We start from the raw sequence: 22,003 nt of genomic DNA, 5'->3' as shown, positions 1-22,003 counted from the left end.
TACACTTATGGTCTCTTTACTTATTTTTCTAAAATTTTTCTTTAAAGTGAAAGACATTCAGACACACCACACACACACACACACACACACCCCACAGACACAGAGAGAGAGAGTGAGAGAGAGTTATCTCATCTACTAGTTCACTCCCCAGATTCCCACATAGCCAGGCCTATAATAAGCCAGAAGTGAGTACTCGATTAGGTCTCCCACTTGAGTGGCATGATCTCAGCTACTTGAGCCATCACATGCTGCCTCCAATAGTCTGAACTGTCAGGAAGTGGAGTTAGGAGTGGGGCCTAGTGTTGAACCCAGCACTCTATCTGGAATGCAAATCATTTTAGACGGTATCATAAGCTTCATAATTTAGTTTCTGGTTTTTCTCATATTATATGCATGCCTTCAGCTTTAATAATTTTTTTCTTTCAAGTATGTGAATTTTCTCACAATTTGTCTCTTTTTCCCTCTCTACTGGTTCAACACTTCATTTTTCATTATTTGTGACTATTCGTTATTTTATCTATAAGAAGTTTCCTGGCCCACACTATTTTCTGCCTTCCATTTCAGTGCTTTATTGTCTACAGGCATTGTATACATGCATGATTCTGGTTTGAAAACCTGAATTATTATGTTTAAAACTGTTTTTTAGTATCCTTTCCAAATAGCAGATCTCTTGTGATAAAAGAGTGCATAGAAAAACAATAAATGTGATTCAGTATTTGAAATCTCAATATTTAGCCAACTAGGTAGTAATGGTCAACTCAGGCTTACAGTAAAATTATGTTTGATTTCTTTTGTGCCACTTTTTTTTTACTGTCACAGGAATTTGTAGGCAAGACATTGCTTAAAGTTTCTAAATTGCCATGGATAAAAATAACATGCTTTATATGTATATTTTAATGGTGTTTTAAAATTGTTTTCAATTATTCAGCCTCACCCCGTGATCCCACCTTTATCCTGGGCTGTGCTCCCTGCAATGTGATCTGCTCCGTTATTTTCCATAATCGCTTTGATTATAAAGATGAGGATTTTCTTAAACTGATGGAAAAATTAAATGGAACTGTTAGGATTCTGAGCTCTCCATGGTTGCAGGTGGGAGTGAGATCTTTTGTTGCTGGGAAGCCATTTATGTTCCTTTATCTGACAGGTGCTAAATGCTACATGGACCAAGCTATGAAGAGAATGTTTAGACAGCACAGTCCCAGCAGAGCTGATGTCATTGAACACTGTGAAAGGTGATGGAAATTTTTATTTACACACAGCAAAATGAGTGTCCAAATACTGGGCTAATGTTTATGTCCATTATCTTCTTGTCCAGTGATTTTTCCACTAAACTCCAAGCCCTATTTCTATGAAGCCACTTGGATGACTGAATAAAGAATATCTTTGTCAATCAATGGAAATCCAGGCTGTTATTTTGTTAAAATATTTATACATATGATGGCAGGATCATAGAGAGAGGGAGAAACAAAGGGGACAGGAGGAGGAGGAGAAGGAGGAGAAGGAGGAGAAGAAGAAGAAAAGAGAGAGATATAGAAATATATATAGTCCGGCGCCACGGTTCACTAGGCTAATCCTCCGCCTTGCGGCGCTGGCACACCGGGTTCTAGTCCCGGTCGGGGCGCCGGATTCTGTCCCGGCTGCACCTCTTCCAGGCCAGCTCTCTGTTGTGGCCAGGGAGTGCAGTGGAGGATGGCCCAAGTGCTTGGGCACTGCACCCCATGGGAGACCAGGAGAAGCACCTGGCTCCTGCCTTCGCATCAGCGCAGTGCACCGGCTACAGCGCGCCAGCCGCGGCAGCCATTGGAGGGTGAACCAACGGCAAAGGAAGACCTTTCTCTCTGTCTCTCTCTCTCTCTCTCTCTCTCTCTCACTGTCCACTCTGCCTGTCAAAAAAAAAAAAAAAAAGAAATATATATAGATACCTTCTATTTGCTGCTCACTTTCTGAATACCCACAACAAACATGGCTAGGATTCAAACCAGCACACAATATGAGATGCAGGCTTCACAATTGGTAGCTTTACCTGCTGTGCCACAATGCCGTCATTTCCTATTATATTTTAAGTTTGTAGCAAATGATTTATGAAACAAAATGAGATTCATATAAAGAGGATCTTATACTATAAAAACAGGCCGATGTCGTGACTCACTAGGCTAATCCTCTGCCTTTAGCACCAGCACTCCGGGTTCTAGTTCCGGTTGGGCTGCCGGATTCTGTCCCGGTTGCTCCTCTTCCAGTCCAGCTCTCTGCTGTGGCCCGGGAGTGCAGTGGAGGATGGCCCAAGTGCTTGGGCCCTGCACCTGCATGGGAGACCAGGAGGAAGCACCTGACTCCTGGCTTCGGATTGAAGCAGCGCTGGCCATACTGGCCATTTTGGTGGTGAACCAACGAAGGAAGACATTTTTCTGTCTCTCTTTCTCACTATCTAACTCTGCCTGTCAAAAAAAAAAAAAAAATTATGTGTGAGTCTAGGAAATTAAATTTATCTTTGATAACCTGGTCAGACTTCTCATGCTCAAATATTTCTATAAGCATATAGAAATACCACATATTTACAGTAAAAGCATTCTTTTTAAGATGGACACTATTTTATTCATATTTATATCTGTAATTCACATTTATGGCTGGGTTTGCATGTATATATGTATACATACATGTATTATAATGTTTATCAAATTATTGTAGTCTCTTTTAGTTTTGCAATACTTTCCCTGCTCTCACTGACTATTTCCTGGGAATCATAGCACCTTAGTAAAAAATATTGATAATACAAAAAATTTGATTATGCAGAAAGTGATAGAAAACCAAAAATTTCTTGATGTTTACAACCCTAGGGACTTTATTGATTGTTTTTTGATCAAAATGGAGCAGGTAAGATGTTCACAGCAGCTTGTTATTTGTTTTCTTGTGTATTTTTAGATTCATTGAACAATTCTGCATATATAGTGGACATTTAAATGATCAGGCTGGTTTGACAAGCAATTTACATATCTAGAGAATGAATGATCTCTCAGTATTATGAAAAATATTAGGGTACTTTATATAAATTTTGTGGAAATAAAGACTTAAAAGATAAGTTATTTCGGTGTAAGAAAATGAAAGCCAATATATATTTGCTATAATGTACATTACGATAAACGTGTTGAAGACACATATTATAAAATTAAATTGTTAAATTATTAGAATACCTAGGTTTTGTTTTTAGACAAAAATAATCCTGCAAAGGAGAAACATAGTGCACATCTCCTGTGCAAATAAATAATTACAAACAATGAAAAAATCACAAAGTGTCATGGTGTAATGTGAAGATGACATCATCATTGCACAAGTGTAAGGGAGAGGGGAGCAAAGCTTAGTCTGCATATCCTACACATTGAAGGAAGTATTTAGAAATTTTCAGTGCAGGACAGGAGAGGGAATTTCAGATGGAGTGTGTGGTGTGTGTGGAGGTGTTCAGTTGTATCTTGGGAAAGAATTGGTAGAAGAGAGAATTGGATTTAGCTGAGTGTAACACAATAACTTGTACAGATGTGGAGACAGAGGTTGGTGTCTTGAAGGCAATCTGGGAGCATGGATCATGTCATCACTGCACTCTTTGTTGAAAAGGCTATTTGTTCCCCATTGAATACATTGGCACCTGGGTCATAAGTCAAATGAACATAAATATAAGTTTGTTTGTGGGCTGTCAGTTCCATTCCATTGATCTATGTATCTGTTATGCCAGCTGTACCATCTTGAAGTCTTAACGACTGTACTTTTCAGGTAGAGAAGTGTGAGATTTTTAACATTGGTTGTTCTTTCTCAAAACTATTTTGGCTATAATAGGTTCCTTGAATTTCAATGAAAATTTTAGTACAAGCTTATAAATTTCCACAAAGACACTTGTGAATATTTAGAGGGATTGCATTAAATCCATAGTCCTTTTCATTATTGTCACGTAAAAATTGAGGAGAAACTTACATAACATGGAATTAACCATTTTACATTTCACACTGGTGTTATTTAGTGTATTCTCAATGCTGTCCAAACACCAACTCTCTACTTTGAAAACCTTTACATCACTGCACAGAAACCTATCCTCTCCATTAAATGATCGCTCCCCAAACCCCTACCCTGTCAGGCAATGAGCTTTAATCTGCTGTCTGTCTTGTGGATTTGCATATTATAGACATATCAAGTAAAAGCAATGAATGTATGTGACCATTTGTTTCTGGCTCCTTTATTTTAGCACACTGTTGAGAGGATCACTGTAGCGCGTATCATTACTTCATTCCTTTTTTGTAGCTGGATGGCATTCCACATTGCACATACACATACCAGAATTTGTTTATCATTCTGTTGATGGATGTTTGTGTTATTTCTTCTTTTGGCTCTTGGAAATAATGCTTTTATGAACATCTACATGTAGGATTCCTTATGGACACACTTTCATTTTTCTAGGGTATACCTAAATGTGAAATTTCTGGGTCATATGGTAATTTGTTTTCTTTATAATTACCATGGGAATACTGTTAACATTCTAAATCTGTAACAGTCTATTTTGAATTGATATTAACTTCAAATTGCATTTTTAATTCTTTCCCTATCTAGCTCCATTACCCCCTTTCTTTGTTATTTGTGGGTTGTAAGAAAAAAATATTTATTCATGTCATCTTTAGATAGAAACACTTCTTTTCTATTTGAATACATTTTTATTCATGTCTAATTTCTCTGGCTAGACCTTCTACAGCTATGCTGAATAGCAGTGGTGAAAGTACACATTGATTGTATTATTTTCCTCCTTTTTATTTCAGAGAATAAGATTTAGGCTTTAAAAATGTAATAAGATTCAGTTTTGTAATTTTTCAAAATCTTCTGTATAATGATAAGGAAGTTTATTTGTATTTCCTGAGTCCCTTTTTATTGTGAACAGCATTGCATTATTCAAATTTCTTTGTTTCAAAATTTTATTAAGGCATTTCATATATACAAATTTAGGAACATAGTGATTTCTCCCAACCTATCCTTCCTCCCACTTGCACTCCTAACTTCTTTTTCCTCCCCTTCCCCCTTCTCTTCCCATTCTTATTTTTTGCAAACATCTATTTTCAGTTAACTTTATTACCCTACACTAGGCTAAGAGTTCAACACATAGTATGAAGAAAAAACAAACCTCCTCAATGGTTGAGACAAGGGCTATTCAAAACCATCACATCTAAAAGTGTCAATTTCATGCCTACAGATCTTTAAGTAAGCTATTAGTTGGCACAGATCAGAGAGAACATATAGTATTTATATTTTCTGGACAGACTTACTCCTCTAAGGAGAACGGTTTCCAGCTGCATCCATTTTGTTAGAAAAGACAGGATTACTGTTTTTTTAAAACTGATCTGTAATGTTCCATAGTGTGTATATATCATAATTTCTTTATCCAGTCTTCAGTTGAGGGACATCTGGGTTGATTCAATATCTAAGCTATTGTGAAATTTGCTGAAATAAACAAAGGGGTACATATAATTCTTTCATATGCTGCTTTCTTTTTGTTTGGGTAAATTCCTAGGAATGGAATGACTGGGTCTAATGGTAGGTCTGTATCAGATTTTTTTTTTTTTTTTAAATTCTCTTTATTTATTTATTTATTTATTTTTTTTATCTTTTATTTAATGAATATAAATTTCCAAAGTACGACTCATGGGTTACAATGGCTTCCCCCCCATATCGTCCCTCCCACCAACAACCCTCCCCTTTCCCACTCCCTCTCCCCTTCCATTCACATCAAGATTCATTTTCGATTATCTTAATATACAGAAGATCAGCTTAGTATACCTTAAGTAAGTATTTCAACAGTTTGCTCCCACACAGAAACATAAAGTGAAAAATAATAGATGATTTTTTTAAAATGATGATGAAATCAGATCAGACCTATTGTCATGTTTAATCCCAGTGAGAGTCAAGTTGGGAATTGAAAATTTCTTTCTTTTTTTTTTTTTTTTTACAGAAGATCAGTTTAGTGTACATTAAGTAAAGATTTCAGTCGTTTGCACCCCCATAGAAACACAAAGTGAAATATACTGTTTGAGTACTCGTTATAGCATTAAGCCTCAGTGTACAGCACGTTAAGGACCGAGATCCTACATGAGGAGTAAGTGCACAGTGACTCCTGTTGTTGACTTTACCAATTGACACTCCTGTTTATGGCATCAGTAATCTCCCTATGCACCAGTTATGAGTTTCCAAGGCTATGGAAGCCCCTTGAGTTCTCCGACTCTTATCTTGTTTAGACACGGTCATAGTCAAAGTGGAGGTTCTCTCCTCCCTTCAGAGAAAGGCACCTCCCTCTTTGAAGACCTGTTCTTTCCACTGGGATCTCACTCACAGAGATCTTTTTGCCAGAGTGTCTTGGCTTTCCATGCCTGAAATACTCTCATGGGCTTTTCAGCCAGATCCGAGTGCCTTTAGGGCTGATTCTGAGGCCAGAGTGCTATTTAGGACATCCACCATTCTATGAGTCTGCTGAGTATCTCACTTCCCATGTTGGATCACTCTCCCCTTTATTTATTCTATCGGTTGGTGTTGGTGGGAATGCAAACTGGTCAAGCCACTATGGAAATCAGTCTGGAGATTCCTCAGAAACCTGAATATAACCCTACCATTCGACCCAGCCATCCCACTCCTTGGAATTTACCCAAAGGAGTTTAAATTGATAAACAAAAAAGCGGTCTGCACCCTAATGTTTATTGCAGCACAATTCACAATAGCCAAGACCTGGAACCAACCTAAATGCCCATCAACGGTAGACTGGATAAAGAAATTATGGGATATGTATTCTTTAGAGTACTATACCGCAGTAAGAAACAACGAAATCCAGTCATTTGCAACAAAATGGAGGAATCTGGAACACATCATGCTGAGTGAAGTAAGCCAGTCCCAAAGGGACAAATACCATATGTTCTCCCTGATCGGTGACAACTGACTCAACACCAAAAAGGAAACCTCCTGAAGTGAAATGGACACTATGAGAAATGGTGACTTGATCAGCATAGCTCTGACTGCTAATGGACAACTTAATACATTATCCCTCATAGTATTTTTTTTTTGTCTGTTCTACTTAATATGACTGGTTTAATTCTGTAATTATCACACAGTTATTCTTAAGTGTTGAAAATTAACCGAAATGTGATCCCTGTTAAACATAAGAGTGGGAATAAGAGAGGGAAGAGATGTATAATTTGGGACATGCTCGGGCTGACTTGCCCCAATTGGTAGAGTTGGAAACATACCAGGGGATTCCAATTCAATCCCATCAAGGTGGCATGTGCCAATGCCATCTCACTACTCCAAGTGATCAATTTCAGTTCACAATTGATCATAATGAAAGGACTAAGAGTCAAAGGGAGCACATAAACAAGTCTAGTATCTGTATCAGATTTTTAAGGCATCCCCATACTGTTCTCCAAAGTGGCTGCACCAGTTTACATTCTCATCTACAGTGGTTTAGGGTGCCTTTTCCTCCACACCCTCATCAGTATTTTTCTTTTTTTGTTGAGTTCTATATGAGAGCCATTCTAACTGGTGTGAGGTGAAAACTTATTGTGGTTTTCATTTGCATTTCCCTGATGGCTAGTGCTCCTGAGCATGTGCTCAAGTATCTGTTGGCCATTTGAATTTCCTCTCTTGAAAAATGCCTGTTCAATTCCTTTGCCCGTTTCTTCACTGGGTTGTTTGTTTGGTTGTTGTAGAATTTGTGGAGCTCTTTATAGTTTCTGGATGTGAAGCCTTTATCAGTTGCATAGAGTGAAAATAATTTCTCCCATTCTGTTGGTTGCCTCTTCCCTTTGTTGAGTGTTTCTTCTGCAGTGCAAAAGCTTCTTAGTTTGATGTAATCCCACTTCAATTTTGGCTTTGATTGCCTGTGATTCTGGGGCCTTTTACAAGAAGTCTTTGCCTATGCCAATGACTTGCAGAGTTTCTCCAATGTTCTTTAGTAATTTGATGCTATGGGGTCATAAATTTAGGTCTTTGATTCATTTTGAGTGGGTTTTTGTATAAAGTAGAAGGTATGGTCTTATTTCATATTTCTGCATGTGGAGATCCAATTTTCTCAGCACCATTTTATTTAAGAGAATGTCCTTGCTCCAGGGATTGGTTTTAGCTCCTTTGTCAAAGATTAGCTGGTTGTAGAAGCATGGACTGATATCTGGAGTTTGTTCTGTTCCATTGGTCTATATTTTTTTTTTTGTCAGTACTAGCCTATTTTGATGATAATTACTGTGTAGTTGTGCAGTGTGATTTAAAATCTGGTATTGTGATGCCACCTGTTTTGTTTTTGTTGTGTAAGATTGCTTTATCTATTGTGGTCTCTTGTGATTCCATATGAATTGTAGAATTACTTTTCCAAGATCAGAGAAGAATGTCCTTGGTATTTTGTTTGGGATCAGATTGAATCCATAAATTGTTTTTGGTAGTATGGACATTTTGATGATATTGATTCTTCTAATCCATAAACATGGAAGATTTTCCCATTTTTTTTGTATCTTCTCCTAATTTTTTCTTTATTGTTTTGTAATATTCATTGTATTGGTCTTTGGCATCCTTTGTCAAATGTGTTCCAAGCTATTTATTTTTGGTAGCTATTGTGAATGGAATTGATCTTAGAAGTTCTTTCTCAGCTATCAAATTTTCTGTGTATACAAAGGCATTGATATTTGTGTGCTGATTTTGTGTCTGCCAACTTTGCCATAGTCTTTTTTTTATAAGTCTCTATAGTCTCTTAGTGGAGTATTTTGGATCCCCTATATATAGAATCATGTCATCTGCAAATAGGGTAGTTTGACGTCCTCATTTCCAATTTGTGTCACTTTGATTTCTTTTTCTTTTCTAATGGCTTTGACTAAAACTTCCAGTGCTATATTTAATAGCAATGGTGATAGTAGACATCCTTGCCTCATTTCAGATCTTATTGGAGATGCTTGTAATTTTTTACCTCTCAATAAGAATCTGACTGTGGATTTATCATAGATTGCCTTGATTATGCTTAAGAATGTTTCTTCTATACCCAATTTCCTTAAGGTTTTCTTCATGAAAGGGTGTTTCATCGTGAAAGGATGTCATAATTTATCAAACGCTTTCTCTGCATTTATTGTAATGATAATCTTAGTTTTTTTGTTAATGTAATACATCACATTGGTTGATTTGTGAATGTTAAGTCATCTCTGTATGCCAGGGATAAGTGCCACTTGGTCCAGGTGAATGATTTTTATGCTGTGTTCTTGGATCTGATTAGCTAATATTTTGTTAAGGATTTTTGTGTCTGTGTTCATCAGAGATATTGGTCTATAGATCTCTTTGTTGTTTCTATTTATTTATTTAATTATTTATTTTAAAGATTTATTGTTTGATTGATTATTTACTTCCCCAAAGAAACATTTTATTTAAAGAATACAGACTTCATGCATTTCATACATACAACATTAGGAATATAGTGATTCTTCCCACCATACCAGCCCTCCCACCCACTCTCCCATTCCTCATCCTCCTCCCTCTCCAATTCACAGTTGGCATCTGTCTCGTCTCAACTAGTTGCTGTGCACACAAAAGCTGGTGCAGCTGTTACCTGTATCCAAAATGGCATCCATCCTCTGTCACTCAGTTGCCAAGTGCTGTTGTGGAAGTTATGGGAGGGAGAAATGTTCCTTTTTTGCCCACTATGTTAGCAAGTATTGAGTCCCCCACAGGGCTCCAGGCCAGACTCATGGTAGGTACTCCCCCCAGCTATATTGTCAGTAGCATGGGCTGCTACAGTATGATCTCACCTCACTTTCCATAGCTGTTTTCTCTTAGGCGCCCAGCCGCTGAGTTCCTGTGTTGTGTCCATGTTCATGCTGTGTGTCTGTGCCCTCTGCATAGATCTAAGGGTCCCTCTACTGTCTGCAGAATTTCCACCACAGTTTTCTCCCTAACTTTCCCCTTGGAATGCAGTATCTTCAATTTTTTTAAACTATCTTTCCCTATAGAGCAGTAAGCTCCCTTCCTATTCTGGCAACTCAAACTCTTACTGCTAATGCTTTTTAAAAATCTGTTGAGATGATTTTTTTCCACATTCTAAAAATGGGTTATCCTGCACTAATCGCTTTTCTTTTAACCACCCCTGAATTTCTTGGATAAATTATATTTGATTAGGATGTGTAATACATAAAGAAGTTTAAAGTGTGGCAAAATGCGCATAACAGAAAAGTTGTTAAACTAATTATTTAAGAGGAACAACATTTGGTCGCATTGAGCACATTCACTTTGTTTTGTAACTATCACCACCATCCATACCAGAATTATTTCATTCTACAAAATAGAAACTTAATATCCATTAAATAATAATTTCTTGCTCTCCAATCCCTGTCAACCACCATTCTACATGCTGTTTCCTGGTATTAGCTATTCTAGGTACCTATAACTGGAAACACAAAATGTTTCTCCTTCTGGGACTGGCTTTTCCTAATTGGCATAATGTTGTTATTACACACTGTATCTTTTTATGTTATATCCAGTAACATATATTTATAATTCTGCTATAAGATTTTTATTTAAAAACACTTACATTAAAAACATAAAAATATTCTTTTTACCATTACCTATATATTTACTCTTTTTTAATTATTTTCTTTAAATATTTATTTATTTATTTGAAAGGCAGAGTTACAGACATTATGAGAGAGATCTTCCATCCACTGATTCACTCCCCAAATGTCTGCAATATCCAGAGCTATGCCAATCCAAAGCCAGGAGCCAGGAGCTTCTACCAGTTTTCCCACAAGTTGACAGGAGCCCAAGCACTTGGGCAATCTCCCACTACTTTTCCAGGAGCATTAGCAGGAGCTGGACTGGGAGTGGAGAAGATGGGACTTGAAGCGGTGTCTATATGGGATGCTGGCACTGCAGGAGGTGACTTTCCCTGCTACCCCACAGTGCCAGCTGCACATAGTTACTCATAACATGAATACTTATCTCTTAGTATATCTTCAAATTCTGAGTTTCTCTTTGTTTTTCCTTCTTTATTTTCTTTTTCTTTAGTGTTATATTCTACTTTTTCACACATATTCTTGTAACTGTATTTCATTCTTTGTATATAATTTTCTTCAGCTCTTGAACATTTTAGAAATTGAACTTTAAGATTTTATCATGTGACCAATGACTTTGTTTCCTCAGAAATTACTTCTGTAAAATCATTTTTTTTTTAAAGATTTATCTATTTAGTTGAAACGCAGAGTTACAGAGAGGCAGAGAGAGAGAGAGAGAGAGAGAGAGAGAGAAAGGTCTTCCAGCCACTGGTTCACTCCCTAGAAGACCGCAATGGCCGGAGCTATACCAAACCGAAGCTGGGATCCCGGAGCTTTCTCCAGGTCTCCCAAGTGGGTGCAGAGGCTCAAGGACTTGGACCATCTTCTACTGCTTTCCCAGGCCATAGCAGAGAGCTGGATCAGAAGAGGAGTAGTCAGGACTCGAACTGGCGCCCAAAAGGTATACCAGCAGTGCAGGTGGTGGCTTTGCCCACTGTGCTACAGTGCTGTCCCTGTAAAATAATTTTTAAATTCTTAATGGGTCATATTTCTTGCTTCTTTGTATACCATGTAATTTTAGTTGAGAAATGGACATAATATGTCAATTCTGGAAATGAGAATTTTCTGCATCACATAAATTGTTATTTTTCCTTGACAAAGCCTGCAACTACATATTTATTTAGAAAATATTAAATTATGTTACCAAAGGTTATATTTCCTGTCATGTGGTCACTTGGATCTTGTTCTGTTTTCTCTGCTACGGGTCAGTGTGTGACAGATTTTGTTAAAATCGGGTCCAGTAAAAATAGAAAAAAATGTTAAAGTCATTGCGCTTCTTTAAATTCCTCACTTAGTGCCCTGGAGAAGTTGTTGGAGCACATGGGATTGAAACAATGCCCAGCCCATCAGCAACCAAAAGGCACAACTCCTTATTTTTAAAGGAAAATATTTCCCATTCCCAGTCTGGGACCAGAAAGCCACACAGCAGCACAGGACACTGGCCCCAAAATTGCCTGCCACAGAGCTGAGGTACGACGTATGTTGGCCTCTACTTATACGAGAAACGCCCAAATTCCCAGAAATACAGGAGACAAGTTCTTCATCAAGCACTAGCCTGAATGCTGCAACTGTCTGATGAGAACCCAGAGTCCTGAAATACTTTCCCCAGACAGATGTTTCAAGGTCAGTGATTTTCTTTTCCTGTAGGGACTGATTCCTGAACTTCCTGATCTAGCATGCTTGTGACATTGCTCCAGAATTGCCATCATAGCAGTATCACTGCTCTATTTTATGGAAAGTCTACCACTTTGCTATCTTTTTTGTGTGTCTTTGTGTAGCAAATGTATGTGCTGAGAGGATTTAGTTTATTTTCAGAGTGTTGATTATATAACACTGATATGCACAGATCATTTCGATATTATAAAAACTTCATTAATATAATGCCTACTTAGGGACTGGTTAGAAAACTAAAACTATAAATATAAATGATCTCTTGTCCTCAATATTTAAAAATTTCTCCTTCTGATCGGTTCTCTGTCACGCAATCTTTTCAGTCCTTTCCAAACGCGCATGTCCTTTTCAATGGCTTATTCTCTCCTCACATACAGTGGGTGAGAACCCCATACAATTAGTCCATTAGTTCTGGCATCAGCACTACTCCTATTCTGTCCTTGGTCAGTGTGCACAATGAACGTCTCAGATGTATCTTCATGACCACAGCGTCTCTTCACCTTATACCTCCCGATTTATTCCTGTGTGTGTCCCCCGTCCATCTTGCCAGTTGCTTCCCTTCTGGACACAGTGGTGCTGACCTCATCATTTCTTGAGGAACCTTTTATCATTCTAGGTTTTGCTGCCATATCAGCTTTGCATACTTTCAGCTTCTTAATGAACTTGCAGGTACAGTTGATTCCATATCAAGTTTTGTCATAAGACGAAAATTGTGAACTCTATATTGGGCATGAAATAATTTCATGATGTGCTCCTAACTTACTGATATAATTATTTATTAAGATTATGCTGTGTGTAAACAGAAGGAAATGTAGTTAATGCTGGCTTAAAAAATGATTCATTTACATCAAAAACAAGGTAACTCAAGTTCAGACAATCTGGCAATAATACAGAAGTTACTAAGCATTTGAGTTGGGTGACCTCCATTTTCCCTTGTCTTTTTGGGACTGGCTAATTTAACTAAGCATAAGGTTTCTATCGCTAAAGATAGGAATTCACTTTTTATGTGCATTGCACAGTATATTCAACAATATGCATATAATCACGGTTTCTTTATCCAGTCATTAGGTGATGGAAAGCTGAGTTCAGTCTAAAGCTTATCTACTATGAATTGAGGTAAAATAAACATAGGGATTCCTTATGTTTCCATATGAATTTTAGCATCAATTTTTTCAAGATCTGAAAAGAATGTCCTTGGTATTTTTCAAATTGTTTGGGGTGGTATCAACATTTATGATATTATGCTTTACAATAGAAGAAAATTGAAGTTTTCCATTTTTTATGTCTTTTTCTATTTTTACTTAATTTTTTAACATTTTCATTGTAGAGATCTTTCACACCCTTGGTTAAATTTATTTCAAGGCCGGCGCCATGGCTCTATAGGCTAATCCTCTGCCTGCGGCGCTGGCACACCGGGTTCTAGTCCCGGTCGGGGCACTGGATTCTGTCCTGGTCGCTCCTCTTCCTGTCCAGCTCTCTGCTGTGGCCCAGGAGTGCAGTGGAGGATGGCCCAAGTGCTTGGGCCCTGCACCCCATGGGAGACCAGGAGAAGCACCTGGCTCCTGCCATCGGATCAGCGTGGTGTGCTGGCAGCGGAATGCCGGCTGCAGTGGCCATTGGGGGGTGAACCAACGGCAAAGAAAGACCTTTCTCTCTGTCTCTCTCTCTCACTGTCCACTCTGCCTGTCAAAAAATTATTTCAAGATATTTAAATTTTTGTAGCTATTTTCAATGAAGCTAATCTTACAATTTCTTTCTCAACCATGGCATTGTCTTTGTATCCAAATATTACTGATGTATTTATGTATTGATTTTATATCCTGCAGATTCTCTTATGAGTTCCAATAGTCCCTTGGTGGAGTCATTTGGTTCCCTTAAATAAAGGATCATGTCATCTGCAAACAGGGAGACTTTGACTTCCTGCTTTCCAATTTGTATCCCTTTGATTTCTTTATTGCACAATAGCTCTGACAAAATTTTTGGAACTGTATTGAATAGCAATGGTGAAAGTGGACCTCCTTGTCTTGTTCCACATCTTAATGGATATGCTTCCAATTTTTTCACATTCAATATGATGCTGGATGTTGGTTTGTCCTATATATTTATATGGGAATGATCCTTCTATACACATTTTCCTTAAAGTTTGGATCATGAAATGGTGCTTTATATTATTAAAGGATTTCTCTGCACCTATTGAGTTAATCATATGGTTTTTATTTCACAATTGTTAATATGATGAATCTCACTTATTGAATTGCATATGGTGTACCTTGTCTGCATACCAGGGTTAAATCTCACTTGGTTCAATTGAATACTGATTCTGAAATGTTGTTGGATTTGAATAGCTAGTATTCATCTGAGAATTCTTGCTAAATGCTCATCTGGGATTTTGGTCTCTAGTTCTCTTTCTTTGCAGTATTTTTTCTGGTTTTGGAACTAGAAAACTTTTTGGTACCATGCTACCGTCTAGGGAACTGGTAAATTCCTTTTTGTACACGATCAGGAGCACAACCCGCAATGTCCATGAACTTTCTCTACTCACAATACATCCTCATTATTCACCAGGTTACTGAGGCTCTGGGTTGTTGACACATTCCTTCCACCCAGAGAAATCTAAACTATAGGTTGATTGAATTCTTCCTCTAGATGCATACTCGGGGTACCTAAGATATCTTCCTAGAAGGTAAAATTGAGAAAACTTTCTGTCACACACCATGATAAAGATGTTCAACTCCACAACTTCATTGAAATTCTTCTATGTGGTGTCTCTCACCCTGCGGAGTCTTGTCTGGAGATATAAGTATAAGCAAGCACAGAACAGTACTCAAAGACCTCACCCAAATTAGTGACTAGTTGAGTAAAGATAATCAGTTTCCATTGTTTTTAGTGCTGTATGAGAGGGATGCATACTCTGCAGGGGGTAGGGAGGAAGTATGGAGAAAAGATACCTGGTTCTTGCTCTCTCATATCCAATTGTGAGGCATGGTGTGGAGTACCCAACATTCTGATAGTAAAGATGACATTTCATCTGCCCCAAAAGAAATAGACGTAATGGACGGAAGAGAAATGAAGCACAGTATTAAGGACATAATGAATGAAAGGATCAGAAAACTGTTCTTATGCGGTCAGAAAAAACAGTAGAATGCAAAACCTGAAATTTGATTGTGCATCAAAGTTGCTGAAAAATGTGCATGGCTAGGGCTAAGAGGAGAGAGAAGTGTGCCAGACCTTATACATTTGTCTATACAAACCTTTCCAAACTTCCATCCATGCATCCATCCACACATCCACGCATCCATCAATTACCGTCTATTTTCTTTGTACCAGTTACTAACACAGTGTTTGTTACATTCAGAGTTAAGACTGCAAGTGATTGCCCTCTGTTATATATTAATGTTAGCCATCACAAAACACACCGGACACCAGAGTAAGGGAAAGGGTTTATTGGGGAACATCCTACAAACCGGAGTGAAGGGGCAGCGAAGGAAAAAGAGAATGCATGTCTGGGATGGAGGTCTAATATAGTTTTTCCAGGGGGTGGGCAGTGAGGTAGGAATTAGCTAATCCCATTAAGTTGGGGGTGGAGCTTGGCACAGGTAGTTTGGGCCATGTGTCTACCTGGATTTCAGTAATGGTGGCCGGTACCGGGGCATAGAATGTCAGTAATGGCGGCGAGTACCGGGGCATAGAATGTAGATCGCGCCACAGATAAGAGACTGCACCTGTGCCAGTTTACTAACACCTCTCTCTGTTTGTTATTTTCAGGAAAACGGATCTGTGTGGGAGAAGGCCTGGCCTCCATTTTGCAGAACTTTGAACTGCAATCTCCGGTTGAGCCAAAGGACCTGGACATCACTGCAGCTGTCAATGGATTTGTTTCTGTGCCACCTTCATACCAGCTATGCTTCATTCCTATTTGAAAGAGAATAAACTCTCTGCCTCTGTGCTGTTGTCTGCAACTCCCTCTCTTCAGAGGCATTGTCTATCCATTAACTCCTATAATGATTAATCATTTTATTTCGTTTCCTCCACTTCAATCCATGATGCATGATCAGCCCTCACGGTTGGTGCAGGTTGCTTACAGGTGGGGCTCAGCTCAGTAACCTCCATGGTGTGGTGTGATGCAACTAGCCATTGTGTCACATGGGTCTCTGCACCAGACAGGGACATGATGCATGGACTTCATTCTGTTGAGGATCTGCACTTGTGGGAAGGGCAGCAAATGCTGAAGACATTCAGTGCAGATTCACTGGTGATAAGGGAGCATTTCTCACTGCTTCAACCATGTCCATGGTTGAAGTTGAGTGTGCTGTCATGATTCAAGTATTCACTTCTCTCTGAATTAAGACAGCATGTTTTAGAGTGGTCATCACAGCAAGACAAAAACCTGGCATTAGCTTATCAACATTAGCTGCAACATAATTGAAATTCACAATCCGTTTTGTTCAAGTTTACAAGAAAATGAATATTCAGAAGTGTCTGCTTACATGGACAGGTCCACACCCCTGATACATCGGGTTATATGCAAGGTAGCAAAAAATCCTGGGAAAAATTCTCACTATTCAGAAAACAACAATTTATTTCATCTTCTGCAAGAAAGATCAGGGCTCTGGATATGAAACCACTTCCAGTAAAACACAGAAGTCAAAACACAATAGAAACTACTAAGGGCAACTGATGAAAAGCTCAGGATTTCCACAGCGAGCTGTGGGACTAGTGTGCAGAATCAGACCACTTCTCTGCAGGACAGTGGCTCAAATTCAAAGACCTAGAAGCTCCCTTGGGGGAACAGAATGCAGGAAATGTGGAAGCAAGAGATGTAGAGAATGTTGACCACCCAGGGAAGGGCACAGAGCCGAGTGCGCAGTTAGACATTCCAAAGTAAAAGATCAACCCAGTTGTTGGGATGTTCTTACTGCTTTGGGAGATTCCTCTGCTTGCCATCTCTTCAATCTCATGTAATTCTCATTGGCAGCATGTTGGCACTCAGCGCTTTATTCCAGCTTCTTCCAGAGACAACCTCTCCAGTGAGCTCTCGGTAAACACTGTTTACCATCCAGCAGTTTGGAAGGTAGATGGATGATCTTGAGGGGCACTGACTGAAAGGGGTTTCTCACCAGAATAATGAATATTTGAAAGATCTTCATCCAAAGTAAAGGACGCCACAGTTCTTCCTTGATTCTTGGAAATCCGCAGTTTCTCAGCTTCATCTCTTTCAGGTACTTAAGTCCATTGCGGTGAAAAATTTTTAGAAACCTTGACCAGACACACTCCAGTGTACTGTTTGGCTCCAGTCACATCGAGTTCCCTGTACTTGGCCATGAGTCTATTGGAGGTGGAAGTGAGTGAACTGGAGCAGCGGCCTCAGGTTCTTGGGTGCTGTGGGGCAAGTCTCCTGAGCAAAAAGTAGCCAGGGTAGAAGGTGGACTGCAAGGAGGCAGTGCTGATCACTGGCCAGGGTACTAGGAAACCTGGAAGTGAGGAATACAGGAGGTTATGATATTAAAATATGAATTGTGTGGTCAAGGATGGTAGTGTGGAGGAATCACCATGTTCGTAAATTTGTGTGTATGAAATGCAGGAAATTAGTATTCCTTATATTAAAATAAGTGCTGGGAATCAATGACTTTGAACAGTCCTTGTTTTGACCGTTGAGGAGCAGTTTTTTGTTCTCCTTCATAGTATTTTGTTGAACACTTTATTCAACATAGAGTTAATCATATTTGTATAGTGTAAATTGAAAATGATATTAGTAAAATCAAGAGTTTGAGTTAGAAAAAGAGGAGGAGAGCCTAGGGAGATTACTGACACCATAAACAAGAGTGTCAAATTGTTAAGTCAACAACAGGAGTCACTGTTTACGTACTCCTCATGTAGGATCTCTGGCCTTAATGTGTTGTTCAATGTGAATTAACACTATAACTAGTACTGAAACAATATTTTACACTTTATGCTCTGTGTGGGTGCAAACTGATGAAATATTAATATATACTAATTTGATCTGCATATAAAGAGAATTGAAAATGAATCTTGATGTAAATGGAATGGGAGAGGGAGCGAGACATGGGAGGTTTGCAGGTGGGAGGGAAGTTATAAGGGGGAAAAAGCCATTGTAATCCATAATCTGTACTTAAGAAATTTAGATTTACTAAATAAAAGTTTTTTTTTTTTTTTTAAATAAGAGGAGGAAGAAGGGTGGGAGTATGGGTGGATGGGTCAGCATTGTGGGAATATTAACTGTTGTACCTGTGAAATGTATAGTTTGCAACTGTAAAATTGTATAGTTCTGCATATATTTGCAAAAATTTACATCTAACGGTACAGTTTACAAACTTACCATGGGATACCAAATCCCTTTAAGCTCAGTGGTAAAAATAGCATTTTAAGTGTTAAAGTCAGCATTTGGATAGGATTAAGTGTTAAACTGATCATATAGATTGGATTAAGTTTTTGGTAATACAAATGGAATTAAAAAGGAGTGAATATTCCAACATGGGAAGCAATCCACACAGCAGACTCACAGAATGGAGCATCTGGGACTTGATTTGGAGCCAATGACGATGCTGAACTGCAGGTGGTGGCTTTACGCATTATGCCACAGCACCAGTCTGGAACACTGGGATTCTAAGACAATCACTTTTACTGATGTACTGATGACACTATATATCACTGAGGTAAGAATTGCTCATTTCTGAACATTAAAATAAATTTGGGGCCGGCGCCATGCCTCAACAGGCTAATCCTCTGCCTAGCAGCGCCGGAACCCCAGGTTCTAGTCCCGGTCGGGGCGCCAGATTCTGTCCCGGTTGCCCCTCTTCCAGACCATCTCTCTGCTGTGGCCAGGGAGTGCAGTGGAGGATGGCCCAGGTGCTTGGGCCCTGCACCCCATGGGAGACCAGGAGAAGTACATGGCTCCTGCCTTCGGATCAGCGCGATGCGCCGGCCGCAGTGTGCCAGCAGCGGCGGCCATTGGGGGGTGAACCAACGGCAAAGGAAGACCTTTCTCTCTCTGTCTCTCCACTCTGCCTGTCAAAAACAAACAAATAAATAAATAAATTTGGAATAGTTGATCCCAGAGATCATTTTATCTTTGGATTTTATATGATCGTGGGACTAGTGTTTGGTGTAGCACTTAATGTGCCATTTGGGACTCCTGCATTCCCCAGCAGGGCCTGAGTTTCAGTCTCAGTGCTGCTCTCCATTCCATCGTCCTGAGAATGCACACACTGAGAGGATGCAGGCTTGACTCACATTCCTGGGGCCATGCTACCTACATGGTTGACTTGTGTCGAGTTCCTGGCTCTCAATTTTAGTCAAACACATCACCAGATACTATGGACATTAGAGGAGTAACCCGCAGATGGGTGGTCGCTCTGTCTCATCTTTCTTTCCCAGTCCATCTCTCTCCTTTTCAAAAAAGATTATCCATGATTTTTATAAACACTATGTGCATATAAACAGTCCAGGCAAGATGTCAACTCATGGGAAAGGAGGAGAAGAAGAGCAGGGTCACTTATCTTCAAGGAGTAATGTGATTGCTGTACAGAGAGTGACAGAGGTCAGAGAACACAAAATAATTGGTGATGTTCTGTTAAGAGTTTAGAACTATGTGAATTAGGCAGAAAATTTCTTCTCTTTCTCCTGAATGTTGCATGAATCAAGAAGTGGAACTGTTCAAGTTCTAAACTGTATTGAACCTGATTTTGATCAATTATTGTGGTAATCATTCACTAAATTCATGTTGATTATGAAAGCCACAGGTTAGAGTGAATCACGCAATAGTGAATCAAAGCACATTCTGAAAATGTTGGTGAACCCAGTTGAACTGAATGCCTTTTTCAAAGAACAGAGCAACACATGGAACACATGGAATCAGTTCAGAAGTCTAACATCAGCAGTTTGTGTGTCTTTGATCTTGGGACTGAATCTCCAGGCCAAGTTTCCTCATCCCTCAAATGGAATGATTTTACCTTTTTTAGGCAAAGTTGACAGAATCCAAATAATGTGTAGGGTGTGAAACTCCTTGTTAATTGTCAGAATCTCTCTATTCATGACCAACAAAACATTCTCTAAGGTGTTTCAAGACAAAACTTTATTTTTGCGAGTAAGTTTAGAAATAATAGCACTAGCCAATTTACAGAAACATCTGATGATATGTAAAACATGCCTTTGTATAAGCATAGTCGTTGGTGATCTAGTAACGTTTATGTTTCAGTGAGATTTAGATTCTCATGAACACAGTGTCACCTCCTGCTCAGGTCAACAAGTTGTTGTTCTTTGAGCTGTGGGTCCACTGAATGATTTCCCTTCCTCTTCTCCTCTATTACATGTGCAAGAGCATTCTTTTTATTATTTCCCTGAATTGCTGCATTATTTCACTTTTCATTTCAGAACATGACAGACCCAAACCAACAGAATCATCCTTGGCTAGAGTTGAACTGGAGGTGAGGGTAGTTTTAGTTTCCCAATAGTTTCCAGCAATTCTCTGAGATTGTCTCTTCTCTTGGTTGTACCAACCAAGCTTTCCTCAACAGTGATTTAAAGTGAAGAATCCTGTCTTTTTCTGCTCATGTGAGCACATGTGATTTCTTTATCCTTGGAGTCAATTAAAGGACCTCCTATTGGGTGCGATGTCTGCTTTATTATGAACATAGTGTGTTGTTTATTGAGAGTTAATAATATTTATGTTTCCTTTATTTGTTGAAGTTGTTCTGGAGGCTGCCTGTGTGTAGGACATAGTACACAAGATGGGCATCAGAAGATCTCATACAAATCCCCCAGAATAGACAATGTGGCGTATTCATTCAGCTGCTGCTTTTGACACAGGCACTCAATGCCAGAAGCTTGGGTTCGATTCCTGGCTTCACTGTTTGAGCTGGTTTATGCTAGTGCTATACCTGGGGTCAGCATGTGATTTCTCAGCTCCTGGGGCCCTTGCACCCATGGGGTAAACCTGGATTGACTTCTGGGTTTCTGATTTGACCTGTCTCAGCCTTTGCTGTTGTGGGAATTTGGGGGAGTGAACCAAGAAACAGGAAATTGATCTCTCACTCTGTATACTCTGTCTCTTCTCTCTCTCTCTTCTTTCCAAATAAAGAAAAAACATGCTTTAAAAGCTATATTAAAATATATTTTAAAAACTCTCCAAAACCAGAATTAAACACAACACCCACATTCCCGTGGGGGCCATGGAGCCCCCACACATTCCTTCCTGTACCTTTTGAGCTCTGTAACCCTGGCCATGTTTTCTGTTTCTAGGAGTCACCGCTTCTTTTTTTGAAAAGTAAGAATTAATATTCTCTGAATTCTAGTGGTTTTCTTTTAAAATTTAATGATGAAAACAATGGCAATTTGTTTAGTTAGTGATTTGGTTATTTCTGGCCTTTCAATATTGATGGTTTAGATTATTTCTAATGTTTAGTTATCTAGAATACTATTAGAGTATATTAAATATTTGAATAACTAACATTTGAGTACATAGTATCTTAATTTTTAACATACCTTCAAGACACAATGACATATATTTTATATGCATATACAAAACATGGATATACACGTCATAGCATATTGTGATTTCTTTCAGTCGTAACTGCAGAAGTGGTCATTATTCACAAAAATAGAATTTAGAGTAATTTTGTTGTGTCATAATTAACTCTCTATCAGGGTTGCATATTGAAACAACCTGCTTTGATTTTTTTTTTCAACTACCAATACATGAGCACAACCCAGTACAATGAAATTGC

The 22,003-nt window shown here is 38.8% G+C and overlaps 1 protein-coding gene across 2 annotated transcripts in view; it reads left to right on the top strand.

The window, feature by feature from the left end:
- Nucleotides 1-21,634, top strand: part of LOC108175379 (cytochrome P450 2C5) — a 46,421-nt gene extending 24,787 nt beyond the window's left edge. The window contains exons 6-7 of one of the 2 annotated variants that reach the window (XR_016222096.1): nt 1,145-1,232; nt 16,026-21,634. The gene's annotated coding sequence lies outside the window, so the exon portion shown is untranslated. Of the gene's footprint in view, nt 1-1,144; nt 1,233-11,889; nt 12,213-16,025 lie in introns of those variants that run through there. The other variant, XR_016222097.1, reaches the window with a different exon arrangement.
- The last annotated feature ends 369 nt before the right edge of the window (nt 21,635-22,003 follow it).

The sequence above is a fragment of the Oryctolagus cuniculus genome, chromosome 15, assembly GCF_051225735.1.
Source record: "Oryctolagus cuniculus isolate XC-2025 breed Fujian yellow rabbit chromosome 15, ASM5122573v1, whole genome shotgun sequence".
Lineage (NCBI taxonomy): Eukaryota > Metazoa > Chordata > Mammalia > Lagomorpha > Leporidae > Oryctolagus > Oryctolagus cuniculus.
Note: the sequence above shows the minus strand (reverse complement) of the source record. Positions and strands in the feature narration are given on the sequence as shown.